Genomic DNA, 12,570 nt, shown 5'->3' on the forward strand with positions numbered 1-12,570 from the left:
ACAAGCTATCCACAATATTGAGGGAAATATTCAATGATTGTTTAAGTTACAAGTCTTGGGGATGGTTCATTATGCATTCTTTGATAGCTGATATAAACTCAGACCACACTGCTATATTTGATTATTGTTGTAGTCATTATTAAACTTATTCTACATGACCCTTTCCATTAGATTGCACTATCTTAAGAAATCTGTAACCGATTTTACCTTCAGGGGGCCTCCCTATTCTAGAGAGCACATTATTAAAATACAAACTAACAACTTTATAAATTTGACACACCTAAAGCAAATATACCAGGCATACAGAGCACAAAATTCCTAATGTTACATGTTTATTACTATTATTATTATACTTTAAGTTTTAGGGTACATGTGCACAACGTGCAGGTTTGTTACATATGTATACATGTGCCATGTTGGTTTGCTGCACCCATTAACTCGTCATTTACATTAGGTATTTCTCCTAATGCTATCCCTCCCCCATTCCCCCACCCCACGACAGGCCCCAGTGTGTGATGTTCCCCGCCCTGTGTCCAAGTGTTCTCATTGTTCAATTCCCACCTATGAGTGAGAACATGTGGTGTTTGATTTTCTGTCCTCGTGATAGTTTGCTCACAATGATGGTTTCCAGCTTCATCCATGTCCCTACAAAGGACATGAACTCATCCTTTTTCATGGCTGCACAGTATTCCATGGGGTATATGTGCCACATTTTCTTAATCCAGTCTATCATTGATGGACATTTGGGTTGGTTTCAAGTCTTTGCTATTGTGAATAGTGCCGCAACAAACATACGTGTGCATGTGTCTTTATAGTAGCATGATTTATAATCCTTTGGGTATATACCCAGTAATGGGATTGCTGGGTCAAATGGTATTTCTAGTTCTTGTTTTTGTACAATGTTACATGTTTTTGTACAACCTACAAGTTTTACGTATTCGTACGGTCTTTGGTCCATGTCTCTTTAATAACCTAAGTTGGAAGTTTGAATTGATATCCTCCTTTATTATTGATACATTTTCCTTTAGTGAACAACACGTTCTTTTCAAAAATAGTCTTCACTGTATCATAATATTTGAAGGCATTATAAAAGACTGAGTGAAGTTTTTGAAAGAAAAAGTCTAGGCTTTCTGGTACCCTTTTTAATGTTTTATTGTGTGCTCTTTTTAGCCTCTGCTTTTTTCACTTTCCTTCTGCTCTCCCCTCCTCACTTCTTCCTGTATACACTTCAAAGAGAAAATAAAGGAGAAAATAAGTCACAAACGAACAGCTGGAAGGATGTGGTCAGCATTCACATACAAGAGACAGTCATATTCCTCAGCCTTAGAAGGAATGTGTTTATTATAGAGAACATTCAGGCCTTTATTTTATCCAAACTCCATCTAACAGAGTCTTCTCCCTCCTTGCTATTGCCTCTGAAACCCTCTGCCCAAAAAGATTCCTCTGTGGCAAGTGAGTGAGTAAAGTTTTCCAGAAATAATGTATTGATTTAAACGATGCTGCTAAACAGTAGAGGATCAGACCTTGCTTAATTCATCACAATATTATGATAGCTTTCTTCATTTAAAAAATTCAGTGCACACCTAAACATGAAAAGAAGTCATTTTATTTGTGACATAATGCATCTTTGCTCATGTCACAGGGAAAATTGAAGTGCAGGATGAGTAGGACAATGGGGAAGTGATGAATGCTTAATTGGGTCCATTAAACATAACATAATGTTTTATAAAATTTAAATTTTTGTAATGGCAGGATACAACACAATGTCACACACACAGAAAAAAAGGCAGAACTCCTTGTTATTTAGAACTCCAAAGGAGAGAAGTCTGCTACATTAGGCCATAGAATTTTGCATCCAGGGACAGGATTAACAGCAAGCAGGGATGACAGTGGAAACTTATGTATGGCAAGTGGGCTGGGGTGAGGTTTCTTGGGGATGCCTATAGATTGGCTAATTTTAATTCTCCAGCTCCAAAGCACAGAGGCTGCCCCCAGTTGTCTGGTACCTGGACCCTAGGCAATTAGGGTTTTGCATAATGGACTCTGAGTGTGAGAGTTCATAAAGGAAGTGGGTGGAATATGAACTTAAAATCAGCCATTGTAGAAGGGGAACTGACCAGCCTCCAGTGAGGCTTTCAAAACCGGGTAAAACCAACATTTTAAGAAAAAAACATATTAAACAGTCATTACCTTTTTTTTAAGTATGACCTGATGGATATAATTTAAATTCTATAGAACAAATGCTCTGTTTTCCCTGTATTTTTATTTCCTCATCCTTCTGGATTGCAAAGGATGTGAAGGAATCTTCCCTAATTTGGGAACACTGGAGAAAAGACTTCCAATCCTCCTGGAGAAAAGACTTCCAATCCTCCTGACTCATGAGGTGCCTCCTGCAGCTTAGCCTCTGCATGTTGGTCTCTGTCTTTGCTGGATTCACAGCTGTGACAACTCCTGGTCCATTCTTGGCACTGCCAAAGCCAATTGTCTCAAGGCTCTGAACTTCAACTGCACACTTCCCCTCGCCAAATTTTGTTAAGTCCTGGGTATTAAGGCATCTACCTTGTAGTAGCTGTTGGGCAATAGTTCTCAAACTGGGCTTTAGATTTTCATCACCAGAGGCATTTCGAAAAATGATTTCCTGACCCCACCCAAGATAATAAAATTAGAATCTCTTTGTGGGGTGGGGCCTAAGACTTTAATATACACACAGGAATGACATTATTGCACCTAAGTGGCTCTGATAGAAACAAGGTACATACTTCTCAGCTACTATATGTGCCCTTCCCTGGGGTCCATAGGTAAATGCTCAGGTTTTCTACCTTGCCAGCATCGATACAGACCAAAAGAGAGGCAGGGTGGAAGGAGAAGGCATGTACACCATCTCATTATGTAAGCTATCAAGCTACACCATCTCATTATGTAAACTTTCAAGCTACGATTTCTACTCACCCGGCGGGAATGAGGGAAGTTGATCAAGAGGGAATTCTTGGAGCTTTCATGCTCAGGGAATGCACATTACCCATGGCTCACCTCAACTGTGTACCTGGGAACTGAATTCTACCATCTTCAATTTCAGTCTCCTCCCATGCAAACCAGATTAAAGCTCATAATAGACATCCCATGGGCTTAACAACTAAGACATAACACTCTACAAGGCTTCATAAAAAGCCTGAGTGTCCCCATGTACCAAGAGACTGTTGGAATTGATTCCCCTAAAACTTAGTATCTAAATTTCAGTGCTATGTTAAATAGCAATGCTGAGAATAAAAATATTTGCCTTGTTCCCTGTCTTAAGGAGAAATCATTCAGTCTTTCACCATTAAGTGTAATGTTGGCTATAGTGTTTTTAAAAATAGATGTCTTTTAACAAGTTGAGGATATTCTCCTCGATTCCTAGTTTTCTGAGAGTTTTGGGTTTTTCTTCCTTATATTTTAATAACTTTCCTTTGACTATATGTAATAATTTATTACATTTTTTTCCTCTTTTATAATGGGGAAGCCTTATTTATTTATTTATTTATTTATTTATTTATTTATTGAGACAGAGTTTTGTTCTTGATGCCCAGGCTGAAGTGCAATGGTGTATCTCGGCTCATGACAGCCTCCGCCTCCCACGTTCAAGCGATTCTCCTGCCACAGCCTCCCAAGCAGCTGAGATTACAGGTGCCCACCACCACGCCTGGCTAATTTTTGTATTTTCAGTAGAGACGGGGTGTCACCATGTTGGCCAGGCTAGTCTCAAACTCCTGGCCTCAGGTGATCTACCCACCTCGGCCTCCCAAAGTGCTGGGATTACAGGCATGAGCCACCACACCCCACCAGCCTTATGATATTTACAAGTAGGAATACGCATTTAGGACATTGTTTCTTGGCTTCCTAAAAGTTTGCCTCCCAAAAACCTTACCTATATTTAGCTTGTTGCCAGCAATACCTACTTAGAGTGTCCCATTGGGTTTAAAATACTTTGACCCTCTGATGGCTGTTATTATTATGCACTTATGTTGTCTGAAATGACAAATGTATGAATCAATGAATGACATTAAATGCATGACCATGAATTTGTTAGTTAACACGAACAGATCTTGAAATTTAAAAAGATAGTAGAAAAGTAATTATTGATGAGAGAGGTCTAGGATAACTGTAGAGGAAAATGAGGGACTATTCCTTATCCAAAATGCTTGGAACCAACAGTACTACGGATTGCTAATTTTTTCAGATTTTGTAATATTAGCATTTTACTTACCAGTTCAACATCCCTGATCTGAAAATCTGAAATTGGGAATGCTCCAATGAGCATTTCCTTTGAGGGACACGTTGGTGCTCAAAAAGTTAGAATTTTGAGGCATTACAAACTTCATATTTTTGGATTCACAATGCTCAATCTATATTTTGAGATTGCCAGAACCCTGAAAAAGAAGAATTGAAAGTCAGAGAACTTGTGCTGAGTGAAGGAGAAGTCAACTGAGAGAGGAAAGTATGCCATTCAGTTACTCTCTGACTTTACCTGGGCCATCTGAGTTCAGTCCTTCCCTGGGTAACTCTAGACTGTGCAACACAAAGACAGTGAACTCTAGATACATGTGTTTATATTTATTTCTTTATATTAAATATTTACGTCTTTATTTTATTCATCTACATAACTTAAGCTATTATTTACTAATTGTCTTTTCGGTTTTATTCTCAATGCTGAGTATATTTCCCTTTTAAATGTCACTTCACAATCCAGCATGAATTTAAAAAATTCCAGGACAGCCATGTCATCACAGCATGTTAAAGAAAAGGTGTTTCCAGGACCCAACCATGTGGCCTGACTGTATAAGCAACAGTAATTGAATGTATTAAATATTTTGATCCTAACTCATTTGACAATGCTCCTATAAACTCAGCCCAAATCTCCTGGAGAGTAATGCATGCTAATGAAACCAAAGAGGCGGAGGCTGAATGAAAATAAGTGCTATAAATACTGGATGCTTGTGATTAAACATTCTGAAATATGCCAGGAAGATTTAAGTCCCACTAATTATTAGAAGCTTGGACCAAATGAGATATATGTTCAGTTATGACTTGACTTAGAGAGTAGTTTGTTATTATACCGAGTTCAATAGCTTTAAAAATAGATATGTTTGGCCTCTAATGATTCACTTGGTATTTTGCTGAATAAACTTCCACTTGTTTGTTAATTTAGGTACAGAAAATAACTGCCTGGAATTAATTTGGTGTTCAGTAAAATGGTATTATTTGTGTTTTTAAAAATAGCTTGCCTCTAAGTAGTCTTTCTAGCCTAATCATAGAAGTTAAACCTTATAAGTTAATTATCAGGAAAGAAGATATCTTGAAAATAGTTTATAGTCTAGAAGAAGACCATGCTATGGGAGGTGTAATGATTTTTGAGGGGTCATAGAGAAATATTTAGGAAACTTTGGAGCACAGAGTAAAATATAACAGGAAGAACTAATTCATGATTAAGAAAAGTCGTACTTCCTGGACTAATCTGTTGAGTGAGTATGAACTTTTCAGATACATCACAGACTGGTGTTAGAAGGGCATAAGTGTTCCCCACACTGCATCCCTGCTTCATAACCCTTACAAACCTGGGATCAAAGAAGCCTGCACTCCATCACTGCTTTCTCTCTAAGCATGCCACAGCTAATTTATTCACAGTACAGGATACCTTCAGAGAAGTGTACATATTTCATAAGCCCATACTACTAAAATGATGCTAATAAAATCTGTACATTTAATCAATAGACATATTCACCACCTGCTATGAAGTAAGCACTATGCTTAGGACAAAAGATTATTTTTATATATTTATCTAGCCCCTACCCTCAAAGAGCTTCCTATCCTCTTATAGTAAGAGATTACTAGATTATATTTTCTATGTAATTCCTATTACTAGAATAGTAACTATACACAAATAATACAATTATAAATATTTCAATAAAGTATATACATAGATATATACATATACATATATAAATAATAGAATTTCAAAAGAAAAGGAAAATTTATCTTTTCAATAACCTCTATATGAATGAATTAATGAATATCTCTAGATGTCATTTTTCTTTAATTATTAAAGTACAGTGATTATCTTCTCTCTTTTATGCATTCTTTTACTGGAGAATGAGCCAAAACCATAATCCCCAATAGCCTGTAGCACAGTTCATGGATTGGTTATCACTATGGTCTCCTCATAAAAACTGTCTTTTGGTAAGTAGTTTGGGCTGTCAGTTATGGAGGCAGTGACTGTGAATTGCTAAAACCAAATCAAATTCTATAATCACAGCCTCCGAGAATGAGGTTTCTGAGAAAACCATTTTCCTGCACAGCTTGAAGTGCCATTATTCCATTTAACCAGGTGGTATATATGCTGGGTTTGCAGCTCTGAGACATCAAGTGTAAATTCTAAGTTTTGCATAATAACATTACTTACCATTCTCAAGGCCTAAGAGTGGTAAGCTTCCTTTGGAAATACATCAACTCTTTTCAGAGTACCTATAGTTAGTATCTCATGGTGGAATAATGAATACATTATCCTCTCACGCCCAGATAATTCCCTGTACTTAGACAAACAGAAGTATTACACCTCCCTATGTACCCAACTTGTTATTATAAATAATATTGGAAAAATATTGTGGATGAATGTTTGACAGTGTCCAAGACCTGGATCAATAAGTCCATAATGAAATATACTCTGTCACTCATTAAAATTGTCACATTTTTAATAATAAATTATATGATCACCCTGTGTATAAGTGACGCCTATTTCACTACCACAAACATATGTATACTGTATTTGTACTTTCTGGTGCTAAATCCTATGCTAATAGCCTGTTCTACTGAACTGCTTCCTAAAAAATGACTTAGCTTTCTTGGTTACTTCTTTTTCATCATGATAGAAAATAAGGATAACCAGGAATCCTAAATTATTGGCAACTTTCTTTTAGGTATTATTGATTACTATATTGAGATACAGCTGGGCTTCCCTGGTTTGGTTTATTGCATAACTGTAAACTTCCTTCTACTGAATTGTGGAAATGTGCCCTATGGCATATTCAGATCTTTTAAGTGTGTAATTTTTAAAAGTATGAGTGCAACAGATATCAATAAGCACCCATTATATTAACAACTGAAAAATAATAGCTACTATATGTATAGTGCTTACTACATGCTAGGCATTTTGCTAAGCTCTTTACATATATCAGATCATTCCATCTTCATCACAAATTTATGAAGTAGTTATCAGAATTATCTCTGTTTTAGGGGCGAAAACTAAGACACAAAAGATTTTGTTTAGTTAACTCAACTTGAACAGTTGGTAAACAGCAAATGTAGGATTTCAACCCAGGAAGACTGGCTTGAGCCCGTAAAGTATGACATAGTCCCTACTCTAGACATGGTCCATGGATTTATAGCAAAAGACACTGAATAATTAAAAAATTTTCTCTAATAACTTACAAATTGATTGCACTATGTCATTGCTTCTTCTCTGTTGTTTTAGATTCCACCATGGCTTTCAAGTATGGAAAAGGGACCAGAACACACACATTTATTTTAGCTGGTGGGATTTTGGTAGCAAGCGTTAGAGAAGTGAGACTAAGAACTCTGAATTCCGAAGTGTTTTATAGCTTTTAGCCCAAGACACCTTCAGGAAAACAATAATAAAACAAAAAGAAGTTAAGATACTGACCTGTCCAGCTTATGTTGCAGTGAGAAAATCTCTTTAGGGCTTCTTGAAACTTCTACATTTCTAGTATTTAAATAGATGATCTAGTATTATCATAATTTTAAAACTTGAGTAACAGCTAGCAACTAAGAAAACATTATGCAAATAAGTGAAAGTAAAATTGTTGCTGTGAATAAAGCAATATGACCCTTTAGAAGTCATTACATTGTAAATCAATTACCTAAAGATGACTCTCTGGGCATATTTATTTGAAGTTTTTTTCAGACCATTAGAAATTTAAAAAAAAACTTGAAGCATTAAAACTTCAAAAGGCTTTTGATTGATTTGGATGACAGTTTTCTGCATTTTGAAATTCTTTATACTACAGTTAGAATTTTTAAATTATTCTGATTAGATTCAACATTCCCATGCATAGAGGCCAAATAGTTATACAAATGCATAAATATAGCTTAAACTTCCAGATGTCAAAATGTTGACAATGTCTTTTTAAGTTTTGATAATAGGGGTCAAACTGTAGGTGATATGCAGGTGTAAATGGAAAATGTCTAGCAAAAACTTGGGTATAATATTTCTCTCTGAAAGTAAATTGATAAGGTTAACACATAATGGAGGTATGATGTCATCTTGAAAACCAAAAAGTTCCCAGTTCCTCAAGATTTGACACTATAAGAAGTAACTTTTTAGATTGTCATTTAAAAAATACAATCGCTTTATTAGGAGAAATCCTGTAAATAAAGAACACTTTCACATCACAGGCTTCCTGAAAGTCTGGAGAGCTCAAGTTTAGAAAAATGAGATACAGCATTTATCCTCTGCAGGACAAAGAAAGAAGAATTTGGAAGATGGAGAACAGTGTAGAAAAAGAGAGGTAAGTAACAGGATGTGAAGAAGGAAGAAAGAGGAGTACAAGAAGGATATGAGGTCGACCCTGCCTGCAGAGGAAGATCCAGAGAGAAAACCATAATGACAGTTGACTACAAGTAATTCTGGGAGACAGAGTGTCTAATAGAGATTTATTTATTTATTTATTTATTTATTTATGAGACAGAGTCTCACTCTGTCACCCAGGTTGGAATGCAGTGGCACCAGATCTCAGCCCACTGTAACCTCTGCCTCCTGAGCTCAAGTGATTCTTCCACCTCAGCCTCCCAACTAGTTGAGACTACAAGCATGAGTACCAAGCCCGGCTAATTTTTGTATTTTTTGTAGAGATGGAGTTTCACCATGTTGCCTACGCTGGTCTCGAACTCCTGGGATAAGGCGATCCACCCTCCCAAGCATCCCCAAGTGCTGGGAAGTGGTGGCTCACAAGTCAGCCACTGTGCCCAGCCTAAAGATTTATTTAAGGAGCACATAACAAACATACTGGTATGAAGCCTCTCTTTGACACACGATGCATCGGCAAAATCTGCCTACTGTAATCATTAATGTTTTCTGTAAGTAGGGATGTGTATATGTATGTAAAAATTTATAAAGGGCAGATTATCACGTCTGAATAAATGCATGAAGGAGAAGAAGCAGGAATGTAATGACAGAGGAATAACTAAAATAATAACTATCCTCTGAGAACATACAGAAATCTTGGGAAAGGCTATGGACTCCAAGAAGCTCTAGAATTAGGAATTTAACAGGCAGTTTTACTTAGATCTCCAAGGGCAAGGATTCTGTGGCTGACATTTATGTTATATTATCATGTTTAAAGAAAAATTCCTTTGATGGGAAAGAGATAGGTTTGAACAGCAATAAAAATGTAAAAACCAGGAATTCACAGAGGGAAATGTTAATAGTACTCATTCAGACACTGCAGGGAAGACAGTGTCTTGGCTCAGAACCAAACAACTCAGTTCCTGATGCCCTTTGTGGAGGCAGATGCATTAAGATACAATAAACAGATGCTATTAAATAAATCCTTTCACTAATATCCTTTTTCATTTCATTCTATATTTAGCAATATGGAATATAATATTCTGATTATAATTTGGCTTGTTCTTTTACTACAATTATGCTATTTTTAATTAATAAAGTGACTTTTATGCATCAGCTTTATGAACTTAGTTAATGGGCGTCTATCAGTGAAATGGATATACTCTAAAAGGTGAAAGATCGAACTTACTGACACACACAAATGAAGTCCAGACCCTGGACCATGGCAAATATACCAGCTGGTATGTAAAATGTAAAGTCTGTTAGTAAAAAAGCCAAGTTAGCTTTTCTTAATGACAACCAGTGGTTCTCAACACAGAGCTTTTACCTGACTATCCTTGTAACCTATTATAGTTACCTTAATCCATGGCAAACTGACTGTAGATTAGACAAGCTAATATAATATATAGACACACGACCACACACATATGTATATAGCATGTATATGGGAGTATATTTTTACTAGTAAAACTTTTATAATTCATAAAGACCTGGTGAGTCTGTTGAAATTGTGGTCATTATTATTTCACTGTATTTAAAAACAATAATGTGTTAGAAACTATTTAGAATATATTAATTTATCTTCCTTCTTCCCTTCACTGTCTTAAATAGTTAAATTAAGAAGTGTTGCTTGACCAGAGAATGTGATTCTTGATACACCATTTGTTTCACATCACTCTCTTCTACTAGGACACTAATAACAGATTGTAAAAAATAATAATGATGATATCTGTTGGTGATATTTTGACTTAGCCCTTTAAGTCAGGTAGACTTTATACACAGATGAACATCTTAAAGAGCGGTTGTATAAAAGAAGAATAGCTAAAACATCTACTTGGAAACGAGAGTAAAACTAATAGAGGAGCCACAGACTGGAAGAATGGAATGAACCATATTCTAAAAGTTTTGATGAATGCAAACAGTAGACATGTTAGGAATGAGAAAATAAGATATATCAATAATTATGATTAATGATTATGGTTTACTTTTCCAAAGCAAGTGCAGCTAAAGTGAGGGAAAGATCCAGAGAGTGTCTGTTAGAACTCTTTGCCAAGGGGTATTTGAATTCAATATTGCTTGGCTCCAAGAAGCCACAAAAACTTGAGACCAAGGTTGTGAATAATAAGCCACATTGTCCCTAGAAAATTGGTAGGACATGAGGAGACACAGATACCACGGACAAGAAACCAAAATTCTCAACCAAGTTTGGTAGATGAGGAATGAATCTCAGAGAAGGAAGGATCTTTTCAAGAGGAAGGAAGAATCACAGAACCATCACAATACCAATCCCTTCTGCAGACTCCATGGCATGTGGAATGCTGGAGAACATGGAAACGGTAGTGAAGGGCTCAGAGGTCCCTGGCCCTGAATCAGTTTATTTGCATTTGACTCTGCTGCTTTCCATTCAAGAGACTTTAGGAAGTTTTACCCATCTGTTAAAGATGGATGCATTAATTATCTTACTGGATTATTGAAAGATCAATAATATAAAATAAAGTATACCAAGCAAGTAACAATACCTAGCACTGAATAAATGGTCATTAACCAATAGCCAGTGGTATTTATTAGAAATGTTAACCTTAAAGAGCTATGATGTCTTTCCTTTGAGATTTTTCCGTTAAGGAAGGAAGCAAAAGGGAACATTCGACAAACAAGATGAACATATAAGGGGATTGACTTAATCAACAGTAGTCGTTCCAGAGGGCCCAGCTGAAATCATTTAGTGGGTGGGCAAGAATTGGTGGTTTATATTAAAATAAGAGCATTTTAGGAAAAGATACCACTTATGGCTTGTATTTTGACTACTGGAGAATGGTAATTAAAGTGAGAGACACGATGGGACTAACCACGCATCCGAGGAACCATACAAGGATGTGGGATCATCCGAGGACAAAGATTTGGTCTTCTATCTCTATGGTAAGCAATGCCTAGACTAAAGGCTTTCCTTTTAGGTCTTACATCTTTCAGAACCTCTATACAATGCTCCCCTTCTGCTGATCCCTCAAAAACATTGACCAGCTCTGAACAAGGGACGGTCAATGTTTTTTTAACAAGCTCTACAACACCATTATAAGTTCAGTCACCCACTGCATTAGTCAGAGTCCTCTGAGAAACAGATGCCAGCAAGATGGGTTTAAATAAGTAAAGATTTTTTAGGGGAAATGCGAGGGTGTGGGAAGAGTTGGAATGTGTAACAAGAAAGCAGAGAAGGCTGGGAGAGAGGCTTGGATGGAAGTTTCCCAAACTGACATGTCCTTAGGGATGACGGTTTTGACAAAGCCCTTAAGGGAGTCCTTTGGCCAACAAAGGAGTTCCGGCACTGGCAGGAGCAGGTCTGCCATCTGGTTCTTGCTGCACCCTCGCACTCAGTCACTGGCAGGGAGCCTCCCTGGTGGACATGGCCTCAGCCTGGTCAATGGACTTCAAATCTCTACTGTTCTGACCTCCTACTGTTCTTCCAGGTGCATTCTCAAGGCTTCCACATCAACCGAACAGGATTAACTTGGATCTAACTCCTCAGTACAGATTTCAATCCTATGCTGGATTGGTTTCACTGCCTACTACATATATTTCACCTTAAATACATGCCACAGGATCTCCCAGCTCAATATGTCCCAAGCTAAAGTCCCAAACTTTCATTGCCTCCTTTCCCAATACCCCTACCTTAATCTGTTTTTCTATGTTCCATACATTGAATTCCATCAAAATCTATTCAGTTAGTTCAAACTTGAGGTAAAACCAAAATCTAAAGTCATCAAAGATTTCTCCTCTTTTATTCCATCAATTTCTTTCAGTGTCATCTATCTGAAATTTGTCCCTGTTCGTTGTCATTACCTTAGGATGGCCTAGGGTATTGCCAAGTCCCTAGTGTCTCTCACTTTAAATGCTGGGAGAGGCTTCTGACTTGTGTAGTTGCAAATGTATTTTCCACATTGTCTTTTACGAGTCTCAGTAAA

General features: G+C 36.9%; 1 long non-coding RNA gene across 1 annotated transcript; it reads right to left on the reverse strand.

The window, feature by feature from the left end:
• Window positions 1–1,200: 1,200 nt before the first annotated feature.
• On the reverse strand, window positions 1,201–4,373 carry LOC129534501 (uncharacterized). The gene is made up of 3 exons (XR_008681116.2): window positions 4,244–4,373; window positions 3,905–4,005; window positions 1,201–1,226 (listed from the first exon to the last, which is right to left on the reverse strand). It is a non-coding gene; the product is annotated as an uncharacterized lncRNA (long non-coding RNA).
• Between the last annotated feature and the right edge of the window lie 8,197 nt (window positions 4,374–12,570).

This window comes from Gorilla gorilla, chromosome 5 (assembly GCF_029281585.2).
Source record: "Gorilla gorilla gorilla isolate KB3781 chromosome 5, NHGRI_mGorGor1-v2.1_pri, whole genome shotgun sequence".
Classification (NCBI taxonomy): Eukaryota; Metazoa; Chordata; class Mammalia; order Primates; family Hominidae; genus Gorilla; species Gorilla gorilla.